The following is a 25,919-nucleotide window of genomic DNA, read 5'->3' on the forward strand; positions in this document are numbered from 1 at the left end:
CAGCCGTGCATCCAAATGTTTTGGCATTGAAAAATGGTTTGCACATTGAAAGCAGGACACAATTACTGCTAAAGTAGTGTGCCCCAATTTACCAATGCATACCTTCTTCTCTGAATACAGCGAGAAGTCCTGTGGCACCTTAAAGACCAACACATTTATTTGGGCATAAGCTTTCATGGGTAAAAATCATTCTGCATCTGATGAAGTAGATTTTACCCACCAAACCTTATGCCCAAATTCATCTGTTAGTCTTTAAGGTGTCACAGAACTCTTCATTGTTTTTGCAGATACATGCCTGCACTTCTGAGACTTTTCTGATGAGAATGCCGTAGAATGAAAGAAATAATTTCCCGCACAATTTTTCCTGCTCTATGGGCTTTTCTGTGGGATCACTGATATACAGCATTGTATTTTTATTTATTTGTTTGTTAGTTAATTGTATTTAATATGCTGAATTTAATATTAATAGGAAATAATTGCATGCAAATGGTGCCACAGCCTTCTCCACAGCAATGTACCTCAGGCTTGATTTAAAACAAACAAACCAACCCTACCGAAACAAAGCACTATGCTGGACATACAATTCTCTCCCTGGAGAAAGGATGGGGGAGAGAATGAACTACCCTGACAGCTGTTGTTCATGAGGCAAGGCATGTGAGGTAATATTTTTTTACTGGACCAAGTTCCGTTGGTCATACAGACAAGCTTTCAAGCTTGCATGCGTTCATGTCACCGGATGCACTATTGGAAAGGGCTTAGGGTCACTGTAGTGATGAGCAAGGTAAATTCATTGGGGCAGGAACTGTGTTTGGTCTGTGGTTGTTCAACACTTACCATAATTGGGCCTTAGTCCATGACTAGGGGTCCAAGGTTTTACTGCATTATCAACCTCTCTCTCTCTCTCTCTCTCTCTCTCTATTTCTCTCTCTCTCTCTGTCTCTCTAGATTTGCATCTCTCTTGATATTCTGTACCTTGGACTCATGCCAAATTGTGTGGTGGTCCTGTTATTTACACAAATGTTTTCTAGAAGACGAGCATTCCTCACCACAAAGGTCAGATTTTACTTTACACTACTGTTAGAATAATGCCTCTGTAATGACAACAAAGTTACTTAAGATGAAGGTTTAGATGTTGGAACCCTTATTCACACTGATGTGCATGAGAAAATGCACATTAGCATGAGAAAAGTTTGCACAATTTAGTCCTGGATACTCTGTTGTAACTAATAGCAAAATTTGGTCCAAGATCTCCAAAAGGAAAGGGCTAGTGTAAATAATTATTTAAAGCACCTTTTTCTTCCCTTGATTAAGTGTTAATTTAGAAGGGTTTCACTATATTTCAGCATACATAACCCTGCAGTTCTGTATGATTAGGTTCATGAAACTGGTATGTGCTCTTTTTTACAGGTTGTTTATGTACACACATATACGCACACGCACACACACAAGTTTAAAAATCTTCTATTTGAATAATAGAAAGACTCATTTAATTTGCAGCTTTGACTGTATTCAGTCTTTATATACACAGTTAGACTGAAAAATCTATGTCTTAGTTTCTAAGTTGGCATGATTCCCAGATTGCAATGTGGTAAAACTTTCGGCATATTAAACAAATGACAAGAATTTCATGCAAGAGCAGCTTCTATAGAGTATCCATGTACTCTATATCTTTCTTTTCTTCACCATTCATGTATTCAGATTTTGGTTTATTTTGCCATGTAAATGTCAACAAGTTTGATTAAGTGTAAACAAGGATTTAGAATTTATCTTTCAGAGGCATCTCACAGCAGAAGGGACATTCAATAAAAAAGAAGGCGCTGCAGTATTAAACAGATTTTTTCCTCGAAAGCAGAAATTCTAGAATTCTGTGGCATTTTGAGACCAACTATCTGAGCAGGGAATGATAATTCTATGGCTGTATCCTACAAAATATAACCTTGTCTGCAGGATTCTAGTTTCACAGCTATGAAACCATTCTACAACCTTGGATTTATGAAATAGTAAATCTTCCATTGCTTATGAAGAAGAATGGCAAAAATGGACTAACTCAAGCTGTATCTAAATTTGTATATAATGTATAAAGTAAATGTACATTACTCAAGTGAAGCATGCAAGCATGAAATGCGTTGGTAAGTTTGGAATTCTGGACATAAAGTGTGAGCCATCTATGCACGGGTATCAACGTAGGTTGAAAGAATCATAGACACCAAGTCAGAATACAAACACATACAAAATGAAAGCAATAGCAGAAGGTAAAATGCGACAGAAGCTGAGGTCAGGAGCAACACACAGCACATTGGACTGGCCCTGCATGACATTCTGCCCTGTTATGGCAGACTACACAACATAATATCTATTGAACTATGTGCACCTGGTGTTGCATGTGGGAACACACTATTGTTTTCTGTACTGCGCTTGCCTTTGTCCATATACTTGGGATTTATTTAGCCCATTACATTAGTATGCATAAAAAATGTTGCATAAAGGTTTGACTAAAGTGCTGAAATGATTAAAAAAGGTTCTATACAAAAGAGATCTGGCACGTTATAACTAAACAGGGCTGTTTAGCAACCTGGGAGCTGTTAAGCTGGATTCCTCCATGAACATCAGGAGTGACATCAGGCACTAACTGATGCAAAACAAACAAACAAAAAAGCTGACATACTGCTATTGGCAAACCAGGGAAAGTCTCTTTTTAAACAACCACATTTAATGACCTTTTGTATCCACTGCTGTTTCCTCTGGCAACTCTGTTTTTTAAAACATGTTAGAAATGTTTGTTATATTTTTAACATTTAAAAAAGGGTCTCACAATAGAGTGGTTCTCCTTGTGTTTCTGCTAAAGTGCCATGAAGACTATTTTTGACAGGTGACTAAGAAGAAACAAAAATTGATTAATAAATGGCTTTCAAATGATATTATTAAAAATACAGCAGCAGCAGCTAAAATATTTCCAATAATATTCTCCTTTGGCCTGGTTCCCATTGTATTTGCTGCTGTTTATTGCACATCACTGTGATTTAGCAGAACATGATGCTGACATAAAATATTGATCTGCAAGTTCAGAAGAGGGGGAATGTTTTTAAACAAAGCTGAATGAATTCTACAAGAACAACTGGACCAGATCCTCGGATGGTGGAAATTGTCTTCAGTGAAGCAAAGCCAATTTATACCAACTAGCATTCATAAACTTTAATTCAAATTCTAAATGCTGTGGAGTTTGACTGTGTTCTTGCCTTTTTTGATTTACGTGTGAACAATCCCCTTGGGGCTTTTGCCTACATGTTTATTTGGGGAACTAATATGTTTCAGGTAAATGCCCAAATTCACATAAGACCAAGGTATTTTTGCCTAAACATTGTTGAAAAATTGGCCACTCACTATTTGCCATTCATTATTCATTTAAAACATTTCATTCATCTAATCTGGTAGTAGAAACAATACCGTGACTTTAAATGTAATAATACATGGTGAACCAGCCAAGTGAAAAGTTTGTGTTTGTGAATAGTCCCATTGCTTGAAATGTAAAAGCTGGTGAGTGAATTCTATAAACTGCTCATTGAATACAGTATAGAAAAGGTTAGTAAAAATCTTTGTGTCTGTAAATGTTTTGAAAATCAGAAGGAAGGGTTACATTCAGCTGATGAATTGTTTACAATAAATCATGTAACCAGATCTAGTCTAGGAGTACTATCTTCATTTTGAATGAACCCAGAGCAGGTTGATTATGTGTGTTTGCCCATCTTTTGCTGTCCTCTAAGGATTCTGTGGTTAGCTAGCCTTTTGTTGGTTGCAGAACTAACAAACCCATAACTGATCTATGTGGTAATGAAAAGGTCCAACCAATTTATGAGTGGGCACAATGCCATCCAAACAGATGGGTGTGAGTGCCAGCAGCCAAAATACCATGTAAGATTGTCAAATGCAGATATTGAGGCTGGGCATATTTCACAGCCAGGAGCATTGAATGTTGAGCCTGTGTAATTAACAGAATGTGACATCATTAAACCAGCTCTGGGCTGGATTGATTTTGAAAAATAAAATAAATACTTTGTTATGGAAGGGAGAACCTAAAAAGGTATTAACTTTCGATAGTCAGGATAAGGCAGATGAAAGCCAAAGATTCCAAATCAGAGACCACAGGTTTACTTTTCACGGAGTTCATGGCCCTATGCCAGATTTAGGTATTCCAGGACCTGTGTATAATGAATAGCATTCTAAAGGGAGTGAAAGATGAGGTGTCAACTCATCTGAATTCACCATACTCTGCTTTTGCCTTTCCAGTAGACATTAGAGCTGTATATCTTTCTTCCTTAACCAAAATTTGCCAGAGTAAGAGTAAATAGGATATTCTCAGAACAAAGCTTTTGTTGATTAAACAACAGTAATTTGATCCTAAAACCCCCCAATATATTTTCATATTATATTTAAATTCTATGAATTTTACAACAGCAATTATGAATTACAATCATCCACCAATACAAAAATCCATTATTTGCTCAGGTCTACTGCCACCTTCCCCTGAAGATTTGCCATGAGTGAATAGGTTTAAACATTGCTTATGTTTAAGAGGAAGCTGCATGAAGTATGTATTGAGTTAGATGTCCCCTTGTTGTATTGTCCAGGCTCCTCACTGGCCTGAGGAACTTCCTGTGATGGACAGGGAGCTGCTTAGCAATAATTAATGAATATTGCATGTTGACTGGTTTATTGGAATGTTTACTGTACTAATGTATTGGTTTAGTTTAAAAGAGGTCTGTTAGGACAAAAAGTAGTAAGGAAAAAATGGCTCTAGATAAACAGCCTCCTGGCAAACACTTGAGAAGAGCCATTGACTCTGAGGATTTTGGTTTGATGTCCTGCCGTCTCCTGCATTGGGCCACAAGGGCCAAAGCCCAGGAACTGAGAAGAACAGGGACTCTAGTTCTGTTGAAAACTCCCTTCCCAGAGAGAAGGCATTTGTTGTGCAGGAAAAGTGAGTGAGACAGGAATCCAATGAGGTGTGTGAAGAAGTTAAGCCTGTACAGGTCACCATGGTAAGGCTTTAGGTGAGGTAGACAAGCATTACCTGAAGTCTACCCATCTTAGGAGGCTTCTCTACCCCATTGCATTTGGAATGGTGGGGTGCAGAGTTCCCTCTAAACTGGGCAGCAGATCAGCTTCACAGGCGATTAATCAGCCCCACCTAGTCAGAGGCTCAGAGCTCTGAGCAGTGAGCTGACTAACTGGGGGGGGAGGAGGGGAAAGGGAGGGGGCTGATTAATCACCTGTGAAGCTGTGCTGTGGAGAGGAAACACTGGTGGGAAGTGTTTAAATTGAGTGCCACAGGCTGTGACTAAGAGTGCTGCACACCATCACCACCTATTGGCCACTAAAGCAGAATGCAGCCAACCCAGCTTCTGTCCCAGCCAGCTCCAGTGCTCATGCTGCTGATGGTCTGCCTATTCTATTCTTCATTTCTGCACTTCCAGTACAGATCACCAAGTGGGTGTGGCCCTTAGGCTAAACATGGAGGCTGTATTTACCCTTTGTGCTAATTATTGTGCATTCCTCAGGATCACCAGCCCAAACATTGTGATTCAGGTCCAGACCCCACCAAAGCATGAAATTGGCTAAAAAAGATAATGAGATTAAAACAAAAATAATGAACTTGAGTTGGTTGATTGGTTATTTTTAGCCTTTGGAGTTCTGAGCCTTTAAGTTTCACGTTTTCAAGACTTTTTCAAAACCATACAGGCTTAGAAACTTAATTAAAAAAAGCAAGCAAGCAAGCAAGCAACCTAAGATTCCTTATATAATCACTTGTCTCCATGAGCTGGGGCTCCAAGGAAAAATATGAACTTGTGATACTCACAATGAAATCACAAGAGCTTGCAAAAGTGGTTCTTCAGTCTTGTGCTAGGGAGCCAGGGATGTATGTGTGTGTCCAGCTTCCTATGTAAAGAAAACTATTTGTGTTCACTGTATTGAATAGACACTACAAAAACCAACAAGAAAGCCCATCCCACCAGCCTGGGATAAGTTGCTGAAGAATGCTGGGTAAAGGTAGTAAGTCAACTTGGGATCTATGTTGACCATTTAAAAAACAAAACATAGTATTCAACTGATTGTTAAAACGTTTCTTTTTATAAATATGGCATCTTTTAATAACATTACAACACTACTGGATGAAAGCATAACAACATACCCATAGCCTGTATTAATAAACTGCAAATAATGACAATAAGGATTTGTTGCCTAAAACTAATCCAATGAATATTTAGTATTATCATATATTATTAGTTATAACCACACAGGGCCCTGTTCCTCCCACATTAGTTTATTTTTAATGGAGGTTGGGGGGGAATATGAAAGTTAATCAAGACTATTTAAAAAAAAACAGTAAAGATGATTTTACACTTTACAATATCGTCACTCCCCACAACAGCTAAAGACACTGCCTTTGGCATTTTAATTCACAACCCTCTCTGTAAGGGCTAATATTTTGATAATATCACTTTACCCAGGTATATTTTGATACTTTATCTATAAGGCCTGCCGATCCTGCCACTGTTTCTCATCCTGTTTATTACCTTATTTCTGGAATAGTCTAATTGTTTTCAGCAGACCTTAAACACATGTATGTGTAATGGATATATTCATATTTGTTTGCTAGGATGTCTAGTATTTTAAGTAGAGAGTGTGGATAATGCCAGTTTTTCTGGATAATCTTCAGGCAATATCAAAACCACTGCAAACAATTTGTTTCAATAGTGTGAGTTTACTAACACTCAGACCAAATTCATTTCTGTTATGTAACTGCTTTCCCACAGAAATCAGTGTTTGGGGGCTGGGTGGGGAGGGCCTCCGTATAACTGGCCATGCTGTTTAATACACGACTTGTATTTGTTTCTTGAAATGTTTAAAAACTAGATTAAAGCATTGTATGTTAAAGTAGTATTCGTGTTGTTTATCTCTGTGGATTTCAGTTAATTATCTGGTCATGCACAGTTATGCATCGGATGATAGTCAGAGTATGGCATTTTTGAGGCCAATTGCCTCACCATTGAACTTGTCTTTTTATGGCCCACCTGTCTTGATGTAATTTATACTTTTTCATGATGAAGCTTTTTCGTAGTAACTTCTCCAACAGAAAGATTGTCTTTTGTAAATATTTAGCCATAAGCGTGTAACTGCTCTGGAGCAATGATCTTTAACACACAAAGTGCTTGGCTTTTATTAATAGTCCTATAACAAACATGAAACATCGTCAAAACAGAGAATCAGTTTTCTATGTCTCCTTGTTATTATTTCATTTGAGCTAAATAAGAATAGGGCTAGCAGATGAGTTATTCATGTGAAGGTTGGAAGAAATATCACTGTAGGTTCCAGAACCCCTGCAGGGTTCCACAGATTTTACCAAAATATTTTTGTAGATTCCTATTGTTTTTTTTTTTACTTAAAAATATGGCTGAACTGAATGAAATGAATAGGCCTCTTTCAAGAGTAAAAAAAAAATTCAATTTCATTGCCCAGCATGTAACATTTTTCTGTGTGTTTCAAATATGCTGTAAAACTAGATCTCCATGTCTTTTTAATAGAGAAACTTAGCACTTTGAAAAATCAGACAAATACAAGAAGACTGAAGATGATTCAGCTGTCTATGTTATGATGCTATTATTTTTGCACTCTGTTCACACTGTTTTGTTTTTAGTAAACCTTGCTTTAATAGTGAAGAAAATGTAAGCTTTTATAATTAACTTCTAACTTACATCGCAAATGGAATAAAATCCATAACGTACTAAATATGTGGGTACATCTGAAAAACAAATAAGTCCTTTTGAACTGATGTGGCTCAGTGCATGTGGTCAGTTAGATTTTATACTTCCTGTAAAGCTCTAAAGGTTATCTCCTAACAGAAACCAACAACAAACGGAGGAAAAACTAAGGCAATGTCTACACTGCAGGCTTTTGCCGGCAGAGAGAATGCTAATGAAGCGCTCATTAGCATTTGTCGTGCTCTCATTTGCATATTCTCTGCTGATGCTTTTTGCACAAAAGGTTTTTGCACGGGTCCATTTTGCGCAACCCTCCCCCCTTTTGTGCAAGGTCCTTATACCTCCTTTTTTGAGGCATAAGGATCTTGCGCAAAAGGAATTTTTTGCGCAAAACTGACCCGCCTACACTGCTTGTTTCTGCACAAAAACTTCTTGCACAAAAAGCATCGCCAGAGAATATGGAAATGACAGCGTGACAAATGCTAATGAGCACTTCATTAGCATAATCTCTGCCGGCAAAAGCCTGCAGTGTAGACATAGCCTTAGAAGAGGATACTCCCATAAGTACACATTGGTAACAATTCTGTCTACCTAAGTCTGTTGATAGGACTAAATATCAATGCTATACCTAATACAAATTATTTGTAGACTAAGTCAACTTGTTACAGGCTTTCAGTGTTCTAAAGCACATTTCATACATTATTTTAGAGTCTGGGAAAAATGTGGTGTTCATATTTGTAAAGTAGCAGCTAAGTAAAAATGTACCTAGAATTAATAATATCTACCTACCGATAAACCTATGGGTAATAAAACTTTTTACAAATTTAAATTGTCTAAAAAGGTAAACAAATTTCAGTAAAACAAAACTTTCACAGCTATGATTAAAATGGCCGTCCTCAAAGGGCTGCTTTTGTTGTGAGAGGGAGAACACAAGAACATAGGAACACTTCTACTTTTTGTTCTGAACCTTTAGGGCTTCTCTGCATTTATCAAGAGATTGATGACACAGAGATCTAGTAAGGACCCACTAAATCAACTGCTGATCGCACCCCTGTTGACTTCAGTACTCCACCAGGTGGTGAGGAATAAGGGAGAATTTCTCCCATTGACCTCCTGCAGTGGGGACACTGTGGAAATTCAAACTAATGTATATCAACTTCAGCTATGCTATTCACATAGCTGGAGGTGTGTATCTTAGGTCGACTTTTTCCCCTAGTGTAGACCTGGCCTAAGTGTTAGCACTGAAACTGAACATCAAACATCTTAGATCATATTTTGCATGGAGTTTCTTTGAACTCCAACTGTGTGCACAAGCGAAAAAGGTACCACTCCTAACTTTTTGCATGTGAGACCAAGGGAATTCACTTCAAAACTTATTTTCTCCTTTATAGTTAAACCTACCTGGTTTGAAAGAAATTTTATGGATGTAATGCTTATGAAAAGGGCTACATCAGTGGGCTGGGGTGCTGAAGTCTTCTTTTTACCTACATAAGAGATACTTCCCTACCTGGTTTTACCAATAAGACTCTCAATCCTCACATACAAAAGTAACTACTGAAAAATAAATTCAAGTTTCATGCCTTTTCAATCTTTGGCCTGTCTAGCTGAGGCAGCCATCAAGAATAGCAGTCTCTGCCAGTTGCCATGGGAATGGTTGGAGGATTAGTAATTTATTTTCCTTAGACCTGTCCCATCCTATGTGAATATGCTAAGCCAGAGTTCCTTTGCCTTTTTGACGGTGAAGGCCACATGAATTAAAAGCCAAAGATGATGGCTTATTAGTGAGATGGATGGTTTTTGAGATGAGTGGTGTGGTTGTGTTTTAGTGCAGTTTTGTTTTACCTGGATAGCTGATATTTAACTTTCTTGCTGTTTTTTAAGGTGATTTACTGACTGGTATTTTAGCCAGATTTTTGTTCATTTGTTTCACTGGGTGTCAAGTTCTGGAATGTCTGGAGTGACTATTTCAGGGTTGGCTGGTTGGCTGTGTTGGATGGTTGGCTCAGGGTTGATTGGACTTAGGCTGCACAGACCTGCCATCTGTATCATAGTCAGCTTATTTATTTACCTTGCCAACCATCCTGATTTTATTGCTGATAACTCCCTTTCCTCGGTTTATTTGTTTCATGCTTCTTCACAGAAAGTGGCATGAAGTACCTCCACTTCTTTGCTAAACATTACCTTATAGTAGACTGGAAAATGAAGAGAAATCATGTATTGCTTTCTTTGAAGGCATTCTATATAGGAAAGTGTGGATGAGAAGATGAACAGAACTTGAATCTAGCTGCCCTAAAGAATTCATGCAAATTTTGGAACCAAGCTTTTTAGGGAAAGAAAGCTGCTCTACAATGAAAAAGTTCTAATTTTATGGATCTAACAAAGCATAATATGGCTCCAAAATAGGACCAGAAAAAACTGAAATACAAACTTGAATGGACATTTTGAGACTTCGTCCATGACCTTGAAAGAGTGAAGTTTTGGCATTCAGTAGTTCTAAAATGATAACAGTTATGGATCAAGTATATATACAACAGAATTCAGCACTACTGCCATAGAGTGAGGAATAGAAGCAACACAAAAACAACACGTGATCTAATTTTTAGGGGATTAAAAATTTGGTTAACTTTATTGACGTAATAGACTTTGACTTGCATAAAACATTTCAGTTAACACATGATGTTCTGATTAAAAAACCCAAACACTTTATAAAACCAGTGAAGCCTAAATTAAATGGATTAAAAGCTATTCTAACTTACAGATCTCAGAAAGTATTTGTAAATGGGAAATTGTCACCCAATAGACGTGTGTCTAGAGAAAATTCTCAAGGATACATACTTGAGCCAATCTGATTTAACATTTTTATCTTTATTATTGGTGGAATGGTAAATAAAGTTATGAAAACATCATTTCTACAGAGTGTTCTGGATGAGGTAATATACTGGTCTAATTTAAATAACAATAATTTCATTATAGGTAGGTACAAAGTCATATATCTAGGACAAAAAATGTCAGTCACACTTATTGTCTGTATTTCAGATAGCAGTGACACTGAAAGGGACCTAAAGCTCATGGTAGATAGCCAACAGAACTTGAGCTCCTAATGCCGATTGGTGGTAATTAAGTGGAATAATTTTCTTAAGGATGTGGTGGATTCTTTGCCACTTGAACTCTTTCAAGGTTAGATGTCTTTCTAAAACTGGATCACTCATCGGGCAGACCATGAGCTAAATGTAGACTGCCAGACATTTTTGCTTAACTAGAAGTTATGGGCTTAATTCTGGAACTGGTGAAATTGTATGGTTTTGTTGTACAGGAGATTGGATTAAATTATTACCATAGTCCCCCTCTGATTTAAAATCTATGTATCTATCAGAAGCAGATGAGATAAAATACAGCTGCATAATTCACATACAAATTCTAACCTAAATTTCCCCAAAGTTTGGGAGTTTTCAGATCTTGCATTTTGGCTGAAAGATATGTATAAAGAAGGGTCAAATGTCTCGAAAGTACAATTGATCTTTTTTCTTTTATTTTTTTCCCAGTAAGTTCTCTTCCAACCCATCATGTAACATCACAATGAATTACACAGCTGGCACATTTAGCAGAATATTTAAGTGGTAATCATATTACATACCTATAATCATTTGCTTCTCAGGTGTAGCAGATTCCATTTCTTCTCCATTGCTCTAAAATGGCATGGAGAAAGAATAAAAGCAAGAATGATGGACAGACTGACCACGGGCTCTGTTTTGCTCTACTTTACACAGGTGCAGTTCTATTAAATTAACAAGATTGCATACATGTGTTTGAGAATAGAATTGTGGCTTGATTTTCTTTGTCTTTGTTATTTAGTTAAAAGCAAAGACCGAGACTTTCAGTACAGTATAGTGTTCTCAATGAGCTGCAGTATTTGGAACTGAAAATGTAACTGAGTGGCTGGATCCTGAGACAAAAAGAAGCCTAGAATATGGGTTTTCAATTTTTAGAGTTTGGAGTTCCTCCTTTCCCCTTCATGACCGGGCACATCTCATTTCTTCTTATTTGCAATCCTGTAACATTCCTATGACATACACAACATTTGCTTCCATTACACTGACAAGTAATATTAGGAAAGCATTCCATGTATTGTTGGCTGGATTTTGCTATATTCTTATATGATTTTAAAGCTGAAAATAACTAAAAGTCATCAGCAGCACGTGCTTTGTAGTTTCCAGACCACAATTAGGGAAACAGTGTGTTTTAGGGTATACGTTTGTATTTGTGCATAATCTTCCAAAGCCCATTACAAACTAATAGCCTCAGTTGTCTTACCCTCACAGGGTATTGTATTTAGTAGTTATAGACCCACCCTCCCAATAAATTAAAGTGAAGTAGAATCTTTCATGTCTAAGGACTCTGAAGTGCTTTACAAAGGTTACAGCCCATACATGTTTGAATCTCTGCACATACAGCCAGCTTAGGGGTGAATTGTGGCAGCTGCTTAATAGAATGCAGCAGCACAACACAATGGTCTCTCCTAATGCCAGTGATTCACTAGGAAAACACATTGGGGAAAGAAGGACCAAATTCCCTTCCCTGGGCCACAAAGCAGCCAATCAATACTTATCCAAATGGCTGAAGTAACCTCCTGGGCCATCTTGTTATTTCCATCTGTGGCAAAGAAGAACTCGGGGATAAAGGAACTTCTGGATTTCTTCCTTCCACTGAATATTACTACACAGCAGTGCACTTTACGAAGCATCTCCAAAATCTTGCAACTCTTTGCACCGACCCCACTGTGAGACAGTCCCTAGTACGTACAAAGGAGGGGCAGAACTTTGAGAAGAAGAATATTGGATGCTGTTTAAGCTGTTGGGAAAAATTAGGTAGGCAGAATGGTATTCATCATACTGATATTTATCCAGGACTGCAGCAAGTCTCTCAATATTGACAGGGCTGGAAATTTGCTGCATTGGTTTGGCCTTTCTTTGAGATCATGCAGATTCCTCAGAAATTATATTAGTTCAAATCAGGGAGCTAGAGGAAAACCCTCAATTGCATTTTCAGTCCAAATCTACACTGTGATTTGAACAGAACCCACCCAGACTTTTCTAAAAAGTCAGGAAATTAATTTATATTCAGTTCCCTTTCTGGTGACCAGCTGTCCTTCCATCCATAAACTAATGATCTACATAAAGGCCTTCCGAAGAAACAGGTGGTTTTTTTTGAATAAATCAAGTTTTCCTTTCCTTTTGTCTTCCCTTCCTTGACTAGTAACTTTAGGGACAATCCTGTGCAGTCTTGTTGCCAGCTGCTCCAGCCCAGCACTTACATAATTTCACCTTGATATTTCCCTCTGCATTGTTTCCTGTAAATGCTCTGTATTGCATATCCTGAGATGCTTGTGAGTGCTGTGTGCAGAAGTTCAGTGCAGAAGCAAAACTGGTTAAGGTGGCATGCACCAAATTAAGGTTGGTTTTGTGCTGTAGGAATGGATTCATTTGTAAATTGGAAACATTTATCTGAATTTCCTTCTCCAAAAGAATGTAGCTTGCAAGAATGTATTATTTCTTGTTCTTTGGTCTGTATAGATTCAGGGAGCCTAGCTGAAGTTGGGTAAACTGTGAGCATATGGGTTGAAAGAAATAGGAACTACTATATTGGTTTGCTTTCATTGGACATTGTAAACTTTTTCTGTAGTAAACTTTTTCTGCTTATAAAGTGTAATATTTGTGTGATGAGGATCATAGAATTTATGGTGTTCTGATTTTTGATGCAACTTCACTCAGTAAACTTCAGCACCATCATAGTTAGAGGCTAATGCTGCAGTCTTTCCTATATTACATAATCATATGGGACTGCTCAGATGAGTAAGTACTTCTCAACACTAGTAAGAGCTGGAGAATTGGCCTTTGAAAATGCTGTTAATTTATGACAGACTTTTATTGATTTCAATGGGATTTGGATCAAAATCCTAAAGAAGCGGGGGGGGGGGGGGGGGGGAACACCCCAAAGGAACTAATATAATAGTTGTTTACCAAAGATTTGCACATTTCATTGGTTTGTTTTTCCTACAACTTAAATTTTAAGAAGAATTTTACAAGTTAAGTATTAGGTATTAAATTGTTTTTTATGTATCATCTCTGTAGTAAACTGAGCACTATACTTATAACCACTATGAGGCTTAAAAAGCAATTTCTTCTCATGTCCTCTTTCATATTTCTATCTCTTTCATCACCATCCACAAGGAAACAGTAACTTCAGGCAACAAGAAGCCTTTAATTTATGTCTAAATTTATATGAAGTACAAGCTCTATTAGGGCGTAGAATATAAAAAATCATATTTTAAAAATGATAATTAGATAATTTGTATGTCTTTGTCTGTCTTAAAATATATAATGAAACTTCAAAAAATTATACTCCGGGTCATATCAGTATCTCCTCAAGAAAATGAAGTTAAATCTTTGTAGTAACCAGCAGCTTAATTTTCATTAGGCTAGCTATTCAATAATTAGTCATGCACCATAAATCAAGTCCCGAAGTCTTCTCCAGGTTTCTTAATTGAAAATTATCGTTTCTTGTCTCTATGGCTGAATGTGCAGCAAGTCTGAGACGTGATAGATGCTGAATCCAGCGCAAACAGTTTGAGACAGTCAGAACTTGATAGATCATTGCCCTGAAGGGGCTTGTAATGGTGGGTAGGCTGTGAATTTAAAAATTAAAGGTTCGTTCTTAAAAATAGCAAGTATAAAATCTAGATGTAGATTACCAGATATATCTTGACCTATGTCCACTTTTCCTGTTATTGCTAGCTGGAATTCAATTATTTTATTTTATTTTATTTTATTTTATTTTATTTTATTTTTTGCTAGTGACAATAGTAATAAATACATCTTGAATCTATTTAGAAAGCTAAAGCTTTTGGTTTGGAATGGCTAAAGAGAGTTGTTTTTGTTTTGTTTTGTTTTGTTTTGTTTTGTTTTTGGCAAATCTCATTAACATGTATGGAACTTGTCTCATTTTGGGTACTTTCAAAACCCTGAATGAAATGGTTGTGTTCATCTGACAGCCAATATGAAAGAACAGATGGACTCACAACTCTTGCCTCTAGCCACAAAATAATTCCAGATATGATGTGATTGTGGGTAAGTCAAAGATTTTCACAAAGTTAGAAATGTAATGAAATATATACATAAATATATAAGAGTGTCGCCATTTGTAATTTTAATTTTGACAGTATAGCAGACTTTGCCCAGAACTCTGCTCATGTTTACCATTATATGGATAAGACCAGGCATAGGGATTTTCTGTTTATTTCCTGGAGACCTGGCATAAATTTAAATGCAAGGATCAATAAAAACTTAAAATCTGGGCACAAGATCTTGCTGAACATTTCAAAATCACCAGTGTGAATATATGGTTAAACCCTTTTCTAATATTTGTGCTCAGAGAAACAAAATCAAGACTCTTATTTGATTAGTGAAATTTACTTGATAAGTTTTAACAATCTTATCAAAGGAAAGTTTTAGCATAATTGTTATGCAATCTCTGCCCTCAGTTACCCCCTCGCAAACTTACTGATTTTGCTAGGCAATGAGGAGGACTTCACCGTAATTTCTAGGCCTCATCCTGCAACCCTTACTCTTCTATATAATTCTTATCCATATAAGTGACTATGCTGTTAAACTAGTAAAGGTTACTCCAAAAAAGAAGGCTGAATAATATTTTAAAAAGGCACTGAACCAATATAAGACAAAGATTGTGAAAACAAATGACAAGATTTGGGAATGGTGTCTCAGTGAAGCAGATCTTGGAGTTTGAGTCAAAATGTTGTGGCATTTATTGTTTTAAAGGGCCCGAAACTTCCATGTATAACCTGTAAAGTTTAAAGTTAAGGATAATCCCCGTAAAGGAAAGCCCTCTCCCTTCATAATGTACGAGTGTAGGTTTTCATTCTGTTGCACTCCTTACACTGACTAAAATGTCAGACTAAGGGCTAAATTGAGATCTGGCAAAAGGAATTTAGCTCTATTGAAGCCAGTGAAGTTGCAACCATTGGTACCAAATCAATATTTGTTCCAGTAAATATAAACATGAAGGCTACGTCTACACTGGCATGATTTTCCGAAAATGCTTTTAACGGAAAAGTTTTCCATTAAAAGCATTTTCGGAAAAGCATGTCTAGATTGGCAGGATGCTTTTCCGCAAAAGCACTTTTTGTGGAAAAGCGTCTGTGGCCAATCTAGATGTGGTTTTCCGCAAAAAAGCCCCTATCGCCATTTTAGCGATCGGGGCTTTTTTGTGCAAAACAGTACTGTGCTGTCTACACTGGCCCTCTTGCGCAAATGATTTGCACAAGAGGACTTTTGCCCAAACGGGAGCAGCACAGTATTTCTGCAAGAACATGGACAATCTTACATGAGATCGTCACTGTTCTTGCGGAAATTCAAACGGCCAGTGTAGACAGCTGGCAAGTTTTTCCGCAAAAGCAGATGATTTTGCGAAAAAACTTGCCAGTCTAGACACAGCCGAATTGTTTTCTAGTAAATGTCTTATAGGTTAAACACACATTTACCAACACATTTTAGTATATAGGGATAGACTGTACCCGAGTATGGGGAAGCCTGTAGCTGCATTTTCCCATGACAAGACCAGAGTATGAATGGTGATTCCAAGGCTACATCTGTACTTGAGTGCATATTTGAGTACTGGATCACAATCATGCTTTTGCGTGCTCCTCAGAACCATGCCAAGAGTCCCCACATGCTGTGTCAGATTTGGGTATAATGCTGTATACTTGACTCATAGATATTCACATCGATACGGTCACTGTAGGTACCCAGTGTTAGCACTGCCATTTCAGAGGCACTATCCCAGGGTTTTGTGAATCACTGGGAGACATACTGGGGATTTCTTTGCTTTGTTTTGTTAGTACTGTTCCCAACCTCACACACTGGTTAAAAGCAGAACGTGTTCCCCCTCACACTATTATTTCCTGAAAACCTGACTGAAAGTCATAAAGCAACTGGATGACGTTCTGATTCTGTTCCTATTCATTATTGTGTGACAAATGGTTAGGCTGAAGAGTAGGAATTTGGTGAGATGCTGGTGGAATTTGGGCAGCATTTTTTGACTCATCAAAGACAGCTGACTTGAGAAAGTCAAGAACAATTGGTCCATTTCACACTACACAGATATGGTAAATGCTGCTATTACTTCAGTATGCCCTCTGACTGTTGCTTCCAGTGCAGGAGAACCACAAGGTGTCATAGGGTACGTCTACACTAGCCCCCTAGTTCGAACTAGAGATGCTAATTAGGGCGACCGAAATTGCAAATGAAGCATGGGATTTAAATGAACCCCTTAACTCGATTTAGCTGTTAAACCTCATTCCACGAGGAGTAACAGCTAATTTGAATTAGGGGTTTACTTCGAACTCCCGTTTGACTGCCGCGTGTAGACGCGGGCAGTTATTCCAGGCTAGTCAGTTTCCAAAATGGCGACTGCCCGGGAACATGCTAATGAAGTGAAGGATATTTAAATCCGCACTTCATTTGCAATTTCGGTCGCTCTCATTTGCCTCCCTAGTTTGAACTAGGGGACTAGTGTAGACGTACCCATAGTGATTTGGAAATCTGCGAATACTAGCAATGACTTTAAAAATTCTTTATGAGGAAACAGACCTTCAGGTAGAGTGACTATATTTTCCGAAGGGAAAACAAGATGCCCCAACCACTCTTCAGAACTCCCCAATGACAGAACTGGCCCTGGCTGCTTGAACCATTCAGGTCCCCCTATGCCAGGCTGTCACTGGTGATTCAAATCCTATGAGCCCCTTGCATGCTGGAACCTTGCCTGCCCCTAGCACCAGACTAGTATCTCCACTCGCTTCCTCCATGTTCCTTCAATTGCACTGCACCCCACTTTTTTGACAAAAGTGGGCAATTGTCCATTTGCTCTTGCCAACTTGATCAGGTAGCTAAAGCAAATGAGACAAATGCCAACTTATGCCAAAAGTTGGGATAGCCGGGACAGGGCTTAGGGACTGTCCCAGCCAAAATAGGATGTATGAGTACTCTACCTTCAAGGATCTGTGTATCAAGAGCCATAACTCTTAATTCAGGGAAGCCACTGTCCTATGGAAACTGGCTATGCACACAGCTGCAGGTCTATCTATTGCACAACACTCAGGGCATGGGAAGTTTACTTTCGAGGTCTGGATTGCATACATTTGAGAGGCAGTAAGCACTTACCCACAGGCAATTGCCATAAGAAAAGTTCTGGAAATAATAAGGGCTTAAAACTGTGCTGGAGCCATCAATGGCACTCATATCTCAGCACTTTGCCCACCCCAATGGGCATCTGAATATGTGTACAGAGAAGGTATTTATTAAATTATTCTGCAAGGCTTAGTGGCCCACAGAGGCAGATTCTTGTATACTAGAAAGCAGGGGAGTCAGCAGAATTGATGGGCCCCAGGGCCAGGTGGGAAGAGGGTCCATCTCTGCACTCTCAGAAGGGGTGTGGCCTCACGTAGAAGTGGCAAGGCTGAAGATGCTCTCTGGCAGTGATTTAAAGGGCCCAAGTCTCCAATGGTGACAACCAGTGACCAACGGCAACAACGGTGACAACCAGTGCTGGAACCTTCTAGATCACCAGGCCCTGAGGCAACTGCCCTTTTTGTCCCCACCCCATCAGTGGGGCTGCTGGAAAGGTTTATGAAGATGCTGAGGTGGTTAAGACTGTTCTTGAAGGGGGGAAAGAAGGGGCTTAATTCATGAGAAATTATATGGTTCTGCACAGTGTTAATGTATCAGCTGTTTTTTTGAGGAACCACATATACCTACTCCTGCCTTGGCTCATGAAACTACCCCAACATAAGGGAAAAAAGGGAATCCAGATACAAGGCCATTATAGAATGGTCAGAGAAAGCATGGTTGAAAGCTTGTTTGTGCTCCCTACACACCCATCTAGATGCCAGTGTGGCAAACGGCATTCATATAATCACTTGCTGAGCACTGCATAACTTTTACAAGCTTCTGTCCATAGCAGAATGAGGAGAAGTCTGTTTTTCAAACTCTGTTCAGGCAGCCCGATCCCACCAATGTGCACTCTATACATTAGTCCTGGATCCCAGAAGGTAGCATTCAACAAGGATGCCATATGTGCACACATCTTGGAACAGCAGGAAGGCAGATGTGAGTGTTACTGGCAAGAGATAGAGGTGGCCAGGAAAGTCCTGATTCAGTGCAACCAAGCTACAGTGTCAGCTCATGGGGTTTCTATGTCACCACTATCATAGCAGCTCTGATTAATTAATTCAGAAAAGACCTACAGTCTGTGTTTTGCAGGAGGTCACAGTATATCAGGGCTAGGGAACCTTTTTTGAGTCAGGGGCTGATAACCTACAGAAAAATCAGATTTTGTGTCCCCCCTAGGCTCTGTTTTAAGGAAGATGAGTAGGCTCCAGAAGCCAAAGGAGGCACTTCAAAGTAACAAGAGCCATCATCCCAACCTCTCTGTATTTCTGAGAAACACTAAATGACAACCCAACATCCTCCCAAGGGGGAAGAAATGGCTCCTGGAGCAGTAATCATGAACTTGCAATACATATGGCAGGATTCATAATAAAAGACTCTACTCACTCTCTACCAGAGTGGGAACTGTAACAGTGAAGGTTCCTGGAATTTTGTGATCAGAAACCTCTGCAATTGTTGCTAGGAAATGCAACTCCCAAAAAATTGAGTGGCACTGACAAGAAAGAGGTGATGGATGGTATATTAGTGGAAAGGCCTAGAATCAAAGCCAACCCAAGTTACAAGTCAAGAAAAGCTGCTGGTGCAGAAGGGTTGGATTCAGTGATATGCTTTGCCCACAATTAGATAAATAATTCCTTACCAAATGGAGAGCTCTGAGGCTTTCTGTCTAAAGAGTTCCAGTGGAAAAACAAGATTAATAGATTCCTTGGCCAGAAGAGACTATTATGATCATAGTCATATATGACCTCCAGTATAACATAGGCCAGAGAACTTCTCCAAAATAATGATATGTTTAGGATGAGGCCCTCAGTTAGGCAGGACAAATGAACACAAGAGAAAACAACTGGACAACAATTTAAATGAAAGACCACATGATGAAAATGAATGATGAGAAATGGGTAGGCAGGGCTGACTAAAGAGGAGGCTTTTAAGGATATAAGAAGAGAGAGGGATGGCAAGGAACATAGGATGACCTAACAGAACAATACTTTTCAGTTTTGAAGAGACTTTAGGCTGACGTTGAAAGCACACTTCTGAGGAATCAAATATTTTGTGTTCTAATTATGTGTGCCACAAGCTGTCTGTAGGACATGAGACCTATCATGTAATCAGTCTATTTCTTGGTTTCTTCATTTATAAAATAGTTATATTTGATCGTTCATAAAAGAGTACCTAGTGTCTAACAGAATTTACATAGCAATTTGGGATCCATAAGTCTACCTTGCTCTTCCAATATACTGGAATTATTGCAGAAAAGACTTCATCATAACCTATTATCCATCACAAATGAATTAATGTAGGGATTAATTAGGGTTTTTACAGAACCTCAAAATTGAACTGTTACATATTTAGGTGCTAATAACCTGGATGAGGTTTGTATTCAGATCACTCACATTTGGATCCTCTCAGATGGATTTAGTTCAGATATGGATTTAGCAGCACATGGGTACTTTTTTTCCCTGTTCTGATTCAGGTGTAACCAAAATCTCCCAAATCCTACTGCTCTTCCAAGGTTTCCAGGATTTGGGGCCAAAATCTAATTATAAGAAGTTGCAGTATTTCAGCACCACCAAATCATCTTGTCACTGTGACTTTTGGGGAATAGGGAATCTCCTGAGTTATCAGAGGAGACAGAAAGAGTCTTTTATCTATTTTGCTGAAAGGATTAGCTGGTCTAGTGATTGCTGTCATGTGGCAGAGTTTACTGTGGGATCGGTCTGTCTGCTATGATCTGTGTTTTGAAATCAATGTCTCAGAAGGCTAGAGCTTGGGATCTAGATTGAAATTTGAATTTGTAAATTCTTTTAAGTACTAAGAAATCTACCATATATTTGAGAGAGTCTGTCTGTCAGTTTGTTCAAGAATTCCCCCTAAAAGGTAAGAGCTAGGACCATCAAATTTGGTATACAGCTTTCTCTTTTTATCACGTAAAGTAAGGTAAGGGTTTGCTTGTGCTAGGAAAGTGGAATGTGCTTGGAATGGGGTTGCTTCTCATAAAACCATACAGAAAAGAGACAGAAACACTAGGCAGCAGAAAGGGGCTGGCTGATGGTGTGCCCCTCCCCATCCGAGACTGCCCCTCCCCCAAGCTTCTCACCCCACAGGTGTCCTTTAAGGGGCTGAAGTCCCTCCCCCAGTTTTGTATGGGAACATTGCTGGCTGTTCCCTTTCATTAGGAAGTGCGGGCAAAGTGCAGTTTGCTGCATTCCTCACTCTGCCCGGGTAGTGCAGGGAGAGACGAAGCAGGAACTTCCCCAGCCGACTGATGTGCACCTCTCCTCTGGTTGTGTCCACTGGAACTGCAGCACCCATAGAGAAGCACTTCTTACCTGCCCCCAAGCTACTGCTATGAGAGAGAGCTATGATAGGTCTCTCCTCATTCTCAACCCTACCCCAGACCAATGATTTAAATGAAGCATGTACAAAAAGCAAAAATTAATTGCATTATGGACCCAAGCAATGCCAGGTAACTCTTGAATCCTAGAAAAGAATTCGTTTTGGAATCAAACTGCAATTTAAACAGAATCTAGATCCAGACTTGAACATTATTTTTTCAGGCTATCTTTATGTAAATCTGGGTGGTCCTTAGATGCTTATATTTGAATACTTGTATAAATATAGTTAGCTTTACTGTCAAACTTGAATGAGTTTTCAGAGTTTATAGGTTCAGTCTTGCACTCATCAAAGGTGTAATTCAGCAACACTAACTTCAGTGGGAGTGAGATTAATGGCATGAGAATCTCTCCCATACCAAATCAGGATTAAATGTATATACATTCTCTCACAACTAAATATACCCTCCACCAGTTTTCCTTTGCTTTGTATCACAACATACCTCTTCCTCTCCCTTTATTTTTCTATTCAGTGGGAAGATAAATTCTTTGTTGGCAAAAATCTCTTTACTTCCATGTCTGTGAATTGCCTACACTGCTTTTGAGTAATATATAAAATGCTAAAGAAATGTATAATTTAAATTATTTTAAATATTCTACTATTCATACCAAAAAAAAGTATGTTATCCTCAAAATCTGGTCTAATTTGTATGTTCAAATCTAACCGAAAATTACCTAATTAAATACTGTGAACTCTGACAGATTTGAAAGGTATCCAAATTCTTTTAAGGTATTTATGGTACTAATATTTAGAGATTAGGTTTATGTTGAAAATTTGCTGTCTGGTAGGAAAAATGGCTTCTATTAGGGAAAAATGTCAAAACTTAATACAAGATATTGGCTACTTTTAAAATTGGCAGTCGACAGTTTTCTGCTCCAAGGTCAAACTGTAGTCAACACTGATGTCAGTATATGTAAGCATATATCAATAATGACAGAATGGTTTAGTTGCTAGTGTGTCTTTTTTCTTTAACCTCTTAGCTACAAGGTCATGGGTTCAAGTCTCACACCAGGACTTTGGGTTGAGATTGTTAATCCTGACATGGCAGTGCAACACCAGAGAGGTGTTGAACTCTTTAAGATACCGTCCTGCAGATGAGATGTTAATCCAAAATCCCTTTTGCCTGTCCCTGCTGCCTGTCTAGGCAATATCTCCATGACACTTAGTGAAAAGAGTAAGAATAAGCCTACCTTCCAACCAAAATTTTCTGTCTCAATAAGACAGAGTCTAGTCTCCAAGTCAGAGTAGGAGCTATTTTGTTACACTTAAGAGCTGTTATTCCTCTGGCCTACAACTACTGTATTTAGCTAAATCCAGTGGAAACATTGTTATGTATCCACCCAGAGTATGGAATACCAAATCTAAAACCCAAAATCCAGTGTAGTCTTCTAATTTCTATTATTTATAATGTCTGTATATATGAGTGTATGCAGATATATTTAGAAAGTGGCACATGAATTTCATTCATCATGCACACCATTTTATTAATACTGTATTGTGCAATTATTATCTCCCATACTTCATTCATACAGATTTTTTGCCATTTTGAAATAAGTACTCTGCATTTAATATCAAATATTCTTTATTAATGAAACACATTGTTTAGCTTGTCATGTTGTAGTGATACTGTTCTGTAAGTACGTTAAGCATGGATACTCTGTGGGTGTTTTCTTCAAAGCGAATGGAAAATCTGGGAAGAAACGTATTTCCACTGCGTATGGTTAAAAATTAGAAATAGCAAAGCCTAGTTACAAGGTACTATATATAGTGCACTGCTGAAAATGCCATCTCATGTATGTTGTCAAGTAACCATATGCATATCTCTTTTAGTATATATTTTCTTGCAACGTAGATAAGAAGTGTCAGAGCTACATCATGAAGTATTCATGCTTTATAAGTGTTTAGGTAAACACATGCCTGTGTGACAATCTCCACAAAATTTCTTTTATAATTCTATAGTTAGCATTAGCATAGAAAAGGATATTAGGTAACTGAGTTTGAGTACAAATTAGAATAATTTAGGATTTTTTTAGCTAATACATAGATATGGATTTTTTTTTTAAATTAGAAGAGGTTATCAATAGTGACCTCTTAAGAAAATAGTTTAATTGAGAAGTAAAGCTTCAAAATAACCACTTTTTTGACCACTCTGCATAATATAAAATGTTTAAATTGTCTTTGCAGCAGTCCTGCTGGCTTTCTGTTGCTTGATATTCTAACCATCTTTGAACCCTTGAACTCTGACAGAGAGGAGGGACTTGGAGAGGTCGTCATCTGATCTATGTATGAAGGCAAAAGGAATAGCTTTCTCTTTAATAGCACTCTTTTCTGCTTAACAGTTGGTGGGAGATTAAAATGATCTAGGTGGATAAGGCAGGTTAAAGGTCAAGGGACACCACAATTTTTCCCCCCACATGTCAAATATAGAAAGGTCATTAGAAGTTAAAATTTTATGTCCTTTCCCCAAATATCTCAGACTATTTAGTCACTAATTTTTATTGTGAATTCCAATTCTTGAGGGGTTTGAACCCCCACCAGGCTACTGTCCAGCCTGCATAGTCATCAGGTGCTGACATTCTCCGTTTCAGCCATATTAATTGTTGGATAAAGGCTATAATCCCCTTGCTTTGAAGCCAAAGGCTGATTTTTAGGCAGTACTTCAAAAGCAGCATACAACTGAAGAGGCATATTTCCTACCAGCACTGAATCAACATGATTTACTCTGTTTGCATTTGTCTACATAGGCCTTGCATATTTGGCTGCACAACAAAAAGGTGAGATCTGGCTATAATACAGACCAAGGACAAGTTTTTACTATCCTGAAGTTGACAAATGATCTCATCTGAGACATACCGTTCCAGATCTTTACTTTAAGCATCATTAATAAAGTATAAACTCCTATATCATACTTTTGTTACCAATGAAAAATCTCGCTTTATGTGATTTGCTTTTTTTTCTTCCCCTGAAACATCATATTAAAACTATAATTTAGAGTTAGGCTGAGTCCTAAAGCCTATATAAATAAAGGCAGTGTTTTTAAAAAGCTAAACCTTCTCAAAACACTGTTTTAATATCCTAAACTCTACAGCTTCTTAATTAAATAAGACTGTGAACAAGAACTTCATATCCAGCAGGAAATGTCCTTTATTAATTAAACATATTGTTTAACTTGTGTGCAGAAATGCCCAGAAGTGCAAAGAAATATCCAGACAATATAGAACTTTTTTATTGGTGTGTATTTCACTTATGGCTCTCTATCTGCAGACCTGCACTATAGGGACTTTTTCATATAGGATTTGCCAAGTATACTTAGTGTTATGTTTGAGAAAGATTAACAGTATTTCAGATCAAAGGAGAATCCTGCTGCATGGTTTTAGGAGATTGTCATTCTCTCCCATTATAGCTCATTTGCACAAGATTTTCATGTAATATGAGCCATTGTTTTGATGGCAGTGACTTGATGTACAGACAGGGCCAAAATGCATCGCTGGGTCCTAGTCGGTCAGGTTGTGGGGTAACTTGTGTTTCTAAGAGGTATGTAGTATTATAAAATTACACATTACCATGTTTACTTAAGAGTTACTAGAGTTCCCTTAGTGTAGTAATAAAAATAAGTATACAATGGATACAAATGTTGCACTTTTAATTTCCCTAAAACATTCCCGAAAGAACTTGCCAGTCATAAAATGCAACTCTTATTTCAGCTATGTTTAAGCCTTTATCAGGTGGAAAACTTTTGAATGAGCATTGATTTCAGAAAATAGTGAACAATGGACATTTTTTATTAGAGCTTAGGTGCAGTTTCAATCAGGAAAAGTTATGAGTAGTATTACTGAGCTGTGTATTCCTGCGGCTTGTTTCTTACTTTGAATAGTCAGTTTATTTTAAAATATTTTACAAAGTGAGAAAGCCTTATGGTAGTAGTGACACACAAACATTTATTTATTATTTACATGTAGGAGCCTAGTTTTAAGACTCACGTGGTGTTTCTGTTGTATTGCTATGTGCTTTATAATCAATTGAGTTGTTAGTGTACTGCGCTCACAAGAAAGTACTTACAGAATACTTGTCTTCAAATCCTGGCTTTCAGCTAATAATTTGTTGGGAAAGGTCAGATTACATGGGAAAACAAGAATTAAATCACGCACACACACACACACACACACACAAAGCGTGTTAAAGCAATATTTAGAGTCTTATTTATACCCACAACTACATTCAGAGCTAAGTGTGTTACTTTTGGCTTCAACACACCCTGCAGTGCTTAGGTTTTGCATGCAACTCAGGGCACTAACAGATGTTAGATATCCCAGGCCTGATACTGTAATTCTGTGAGTTAAATGTAGAATTTCAGAGTTAAATGTGAGTTTCCTTTATTTCTGTAGCTTTAAATCAACATTAAGATGATTTTATCAACTTTTCCCCTCATTTGATGATTTGTAATTTGTTCTTTTCACCATGGAAACTCTTCCCCCTTATTTACTTGGAAGAAGTAATAGCTCCTTTTGAGCAGTTACATTTTCCTGTAACT

General features: G+C 38.0%; 1 long non-coding RNA gene across 2 annotated transcripts in view; it reads left to right on the forward strand.

The window, feature by feature from the left end:
- The window catches only part of LOC106731508 (uncharacterized), a 156,816-nt gene that overhangs the window by 96,070 nt on the left and 34,827 nt on the right, over positions 1-25,919 (forward strand). The window contains exon 3 of one of the 2 annotated variants that reach the window (XR_012906233.1): positions 946-1,053. This is a non-coding gene — a long non-coding RNA (uncharacterized LOC106731508). Of the gene's footprint in view, positions 1-945; positions 6,821-25,919 lie in introns of those variants that run through there. The other variant, XR_012906232.1, reaches the window with a different exon arrangement.

This window comes from Pelodiscus sinensis, chromosome 10 (assembly GCF_049634645.1).
Source record: "Pelodiscus sinensis isolate JC-2024 chromosome 10, ASM4963464v1, whole genome shotgun sequence".
Taxonomy (NCBI): Eukaryota; Metazoa; Chordata; order Testudines; family Trionychidae; genus Pelodiscus; species Pelodiscus sinensis.